The following is a 5,625-nucleotide window of genomic DNA, read 5'->3' as shown; positions in this document are numbered from 1 at the left end:
TCGGAAGGTGTGCTCTGCGAGGATGGTGAACCTGACCAGATGTGGACCGAAACTGCTGGCCGGATTCGGTAGCTAGCAGTGAAAGTGCTGGGACAGGCAAGAGGAAGTGGTAAGCGGGACCCGAAAGAATCTTGGTAGTGGTCAGAGGAAGCGCAACAAGTGATCAGATACAAAAGATTGCTTCCTAAAAATCAAAGCACTTGAAAGCGATGAAAACCACCGGAATTACAAGTTGGCGAAAAGTCGAGCAAAGCGAGCGGTAAGTGTAGCAAAAAGTCTGGCTTATGAGGACCTCTACCGTAAGCTAAACACTAGAGAAGGCGAGAAGGACATCTACAGGATCGCTCGGCTGCGTGAAAGAAAGACCCGTGACCTTGTCTAGGTTAAATGTATTAAGGACTCAGACGACCGGGTGCTGGTGGAGGACGTAGAAATTAAATCCCGTTGGAAGGAGTACTTCAACAACCTTTTAAATGGAGAAAGTGATACCCCTCTCGACACCCTTGAGGACGTTGCCGAGCGTGTGGACATGTATGAGGACATCACGGCTTGTAGCATCCACGAGAGTGAAGTAAAGGAGGCCTTAAAAGGAACAAAAAGAGGAAAGTCCTTGGGTCCGGATGCCATACCGACTGAGGTGTGGAAATTCCTGGGAGATGATGGGATAACTTGGCTAACTAAGCTATTCAATAACATCTTCCGGTCAAATCAAATATCGAACGAGTGGCGTCGAAGTGTCATCGTCCCAATCTTTAAAAACAAGGGGGGCATCCAGAACAGCTCTAACTATAGAGGAATTAAACTGATGATCCATACACTCAAGCTGTGGGAACGCGTCATCGAAAGGAGGTTACGCAGACAAACCAGCGTCTCATCAAACCAATTCGTATTTATGCTGGGAAGATCGACCATGGAGGCCATTTTCCTGGTGAGGCAACTTATGGAAAGATACAGGGAACAAAATAGGGAGCTACACATGGTCTTCATTGATCTGGAGAAGGCCTGCGATAAAGTGCCGCGTAAAGTAATGTGGTGGGCTCTTGAACATAAAAAGGTATCACCGAAGTACATAACCTTAATAAAGGATATGTACGAGGATGCAGTTACCGGTGTCCGGACGAGCGGTGGGGTATCAGACAATTTCTCGATTAAGATAGGGCTTCACCAGGGATCAGCCTTGAGCCCTTATATTTTCGATTTAGTGCTCGATCAAGTTACGAGAGAAATTCAGGGTGAGATCCCCTGGTGCATGCTCTTTGCAGATGATGTGGCGCTCATCGGCAACTCAAAAGAAGATGTGGGGGAAAAATGGAATTGTGGCGCCAGATGCTGGAATCGAAGGGCTTCAGGCTTAGCAGAACAAAGACCGAATATCTGAAGTGCGATCTCAGCATCTCTGGGAGAGTTGAAGGGGACATTCTACTTGATGGACAACATGTCCCAAGGAAAGAGTCGTTTCGCTATCTGGGATCGATACTCCAAAGTAACGGGGTCATCGAGGAGGATATTCTCCATCGAACGCAATCTGGTTGGGGGAAATGGCGTCTGGCTTCTGGCGTCCTTTGTAACCGCAAAGTACCGCTAAATCTTAAAGGTAAGTTCTACAAATCTGCGATCAGGCCTGCCATGCTCTACGGTGCGGAATGTTGGGCAATAAACAGCAGAGATACCTTGAGACTGAAGAGTACCGAGATGCGGATGCTGAGGTGGGCTTGTGGACATACGAGACATGACCGTATCATAAATGAGTACGTCCGTAAGAAACTTATGATAGCGCCAATTGAGGAGATGCTCGTACAACACCGACTGCGCTGGTTTGGGAATCTCCAGCGAAGACCGCCTGATGCCCCAGTACAAGTAGGCCGCATCAGGCATGCTGAAGGAAGGATACAACGCCAAGACCGGCCAAAGATAACTTGGGACGAATGCGTGAAGAAAGACCTGAGAAACCGAAATCTCTCACCAGAACAGGCGCTGGATAGACAGACTTGGAGGACGGCAATATGCGTGGAAGAGGTGGGTTTCAGATATGGAGACTAATAACCCCCTACTTTATTTACTATTTTTTATTTTCTTTACAACTCCACCAGAGAACACGTAAATGCAACTGAGATTGGGTGTAAGTAGGGGAATCCCCTGTAGCGCTGGAGTAGGCGGAATTGTGAAGGGGAAAACACCTTGTAGCTTCCGCAACCGGGACTGAGTGTAAGTATACCCGCACTAATGGTCGAGAATTCGTAATCCCATTACCACGGTGACTACCCACACTTAGTCCAAAAACATTAACAACAGCGGCGCGGGTAGCGTCAAGTATTTCTGCTTGTCGTAGTGCAAGTTGTGCGAGGCTCGGGCAGGCCGACGTAAAACCCATGTTCAACTCTTAGGAGATTTTTCTCTAGTCGACTCGGTACTTGCTACTGGAAATGACTTTGAATTTCGGATTTCGGGAATAAATAATATCATCATTACACAGAACTATAAATCTATGCAGGTCTAGGCAAGGATGTTGGGAACTTGGGAAGATTGTATAGTTAGGGACCTTGGGTATTAGAAAGTAGCGAGTCTTGTGACTAGGGAGATTCGAACTCTGAACCATCTCAGAGAAGGAATCCAGAAACTGTGACTAGCGCATTTTGTATGTACATGATGGGTTGTGGTTGGTTTAGTTCCACAGTGCTCATATCACACAACAGAGATATCCTGAGCTTATAAACATCCCTTCAGGGACATCCGATAAAATTGGAACGATACAGAGAATATTAGCATGGACCCTACGCAAGGATGACACGTTCAAATCGAGAAATGGTCCAAATTTTTTTCCTTTTTTCTCCGTCCTCATTTTTTTTTCCTTCTTGAATTGCACAGAATTCGGGCACGCATGAAATGCCCAACGCGTCCAAAATCACCTCTAAGTGGGGTTTGATCTCATAAATGTTGACAAGGAAATGCCCTGAGCAAGGATGACATGCACAAATTGAGAAATGGTCCAAAATTTTCTTGCCTTTCTCTTTTCCTTCTTGGTTTGCTACTCTGATTTCAACTGGTCATGGCTTCTTTGATTTTTTTTTTTTTCTTCTTTGATATTGAGACTGCCCCCTATCTTTAATTTGAACCTCCCTCCTGATATTGTCAAATGGGTTGAGGAAGACTATGTAATGTTTGCAGATTAATAAACCTCTTTTAGTATTAAAAAAAAAATGTCGTTGTTGTCCCCTTGACTTTTGAATCTGATTTCACCCTATAGGGTGTATGGGCACCCTTCTCAAGTTGTGTGATACGCAGTTGCCTGAAGGCCCGGGTGCAGCACACTGAGGGAAAATGGGCTCGGATCCTCTGCCCGTTTTTCTTAAGAAGCATTAGGGTACAGAAATAAGTAAATATACTCTCGTACAATATGGCCATTACCATGAAGAAGAAGTCTAGAAAAGAAAAGAGAATTCAGTAGATAGATAGAACAGAAGAACTTAATGGAGAATCTCTGCACAGATACTTTAGAGAACATACTGTTTCGGTTACCTGTTGATGCAGCTATACAGGCCAAACGTATGCACAACTTGGAGAGCAATCATCCGTAATAAAACTGAAAATCCAGGAGGTTTCCTTTTCACTCATTCTGTTGCCTACAATGTTATAAAACAACTAGTTTTCTATGAAGATGATTCAAAGTTGATGAACTACTATTCTGACAACACGGAGACTGAAAACAGCAGATTTTTTACGAAATCCGCCCAGGAAATTTTCATGGTTGGGTCTTGCAATGGTTTGGTTTGCTTCGGAAAATATTATGCATATTCTCCGTATCCTTTTCTAGTCTGCAACCCGTTTACAGAAGAATCTGTTTGTCTTCCGGAATTTAATTACTCTGAATTGCCTGCGGCTAGGGATATATTAAGAACAAGTCCATATGGTCGCCTGGCAAGTGGGTTTGGCTATAGTCTTTCAACTAATGATTACAAGGTTGTTACAATTCTCTATTGTAAATAGGCACAGAAGGGAGGACATGTTCAAGTATATACTCTTGGCACCGGCAAGCGGAGACACATCGGACTTACTGGTCACCGTTGCGAATTCGACTATTCATCAGGTATCTACGCAAATGGAGCACTTTTCTGGTTGCACCAAATTAGTCATTATAGAGTACAAGAATGTGAGGTTGTGGCCTTTGATTTGGAAGGTGAGAAGTTCCATTATATCGCATTGCCACGTTCTAGAGATTTTGAATACAAATCTTAGATTTCTCAACTCAAGTTGCTTGAAGGGAACAATAATTTGTATTTTGTTCATGCAAACAGTACAGCTTTACGTGCTGACATATGGGTATATAATAGAGATGCCCGAACCAGTTTCGCCATGAAAGAGTGTGATGGGGAACAAAACTACCAGAGCAGAATTTCGCAACATTGGCTCGTGGAGATGAGCCTACATCCGGATATTCCATATTATTTTAAACCATTCGCAATCACGAGGAGCAATGTAGTTTTATGGTATGATTATGTTAGCACGAGCCTCTATGGGTATGACCCTAAAACTTCAACTTTAAACGAACTTCCAGATGATTATAAGCTTAATGATTGGGGACCTGTTCGAATTGACGCAAAACCTCGTACGCGTAGCATTGTTTCTTTGAAAGATTTGGGAGAAACTAATGTTACTTCTTTGAAAGATTTGAAGAAATTAAAGTTAACTACCTAGTAAGATTTCCAACATGTGTCCGCGGCTAAGGGCTTTTTATCATAGAAAACAGGTATGGCCATGATTGGTGAATCGCATTCATGTTTTGTTGCATGTCCTTCACAGTTTTTTAGTTACTTAATGTTTACCGCGGCGTTGTGTCTTGCGACATTCACATCTTTTTTAACCGAGTTTTTTTCTCGGCTTTTGGCTGAGGCTGTCGATGAACTCGCAAAAACAGCTAACTTGAAATCGTTACTAGGAGGGATGAATTCTCAATGAACTCAGGAGAACCTGCAATTGTTTGCACTGTAATCCATTTTGAACGTATTTGTTACTCCAAGGACTTCAATATATGATTTTTGTTGATTTTGCTAGCCTCTTTTACCGTTAACTTCATATAAATCTTAAGAATACCACCATGTTTTCATCTCACGTGCCATACTATCGTACTATCTTTCAACATAACTTCTCTGACCCTGCTAGGTACTTAGATAACCTACATTTATGCAGCTCTGGAATGAACAAACTCAGAAGGAATGAAGTTGGTTTGACCTTTTAAATTGCCTAGCCTCCCCAAATGGTATGGTGTTGCCACACTTCAGGTCGGATTCCGATGTTATCCCCATATAAAATCCTGCTGAACCTGACTTCCCCGAGACTATATACGTGATACTTCTACCTAGAACCTATATTTCTGAAACTTTATTCCCCTGTATAAAGAAAAGAAAAGAAAAGAGCGTAGTTTCGTATAAGATTTGAAGTGATGGAAAAGAAAGAGTATCACAGTTGGGGTTTAGAAAGGGCTGTTTGCTTGTAACCAGAGAGTTTCGAACTCTTGACTAACTCAGCAAAGAGATTCAGAAATGAAGGTCGGCTGTGTTCGTTTAGTCCCACAACGCCTGCATTACATAATCGAGATTGTTTAAATAGCTTGACCTTGTCTGTTAGATC

The 5,625-nt window shown here is 43.0% G+C and overlaps 1 non-coding gene across 1 annotated transcript; it reads left to right on the top strand.

Moving 5' to 3' along the window:
* The first annotated feature begins 2,714 nt into the window (after positions 1-2,714).
* Positions 2,715-2,817, top strand: LOC113325660. The gene has a single exon (XR_003348111.1). It is a non-coding gene; the product is annotated as a U6 spliceosomal RNA (small nuclear RNA).
* Positions 2,818-5,625: the final 2,808 nt, after the last annotated feature.

The sequence above is a fragment of the Papaver somniferum genome, chromosome 11 (assembly GCF_003573695.1).
Source record: "Papaver somniferum cultivar HN1 chromosome 11, ASM357369v1, whole genome shotgun sequence".
Taxonomy (NCBI): domain Eukaryota; kingdom Viridiplantae; phylum Streptophyta; class Magnoliopsida; order Ranunculales; family Papaveraceae; genus Papaver; species Papaver somniferum.
Note: the sequence above shows the minus strand (reverse complement) of the source record. Positions and strands in the feature narration are given on the sequence as shown.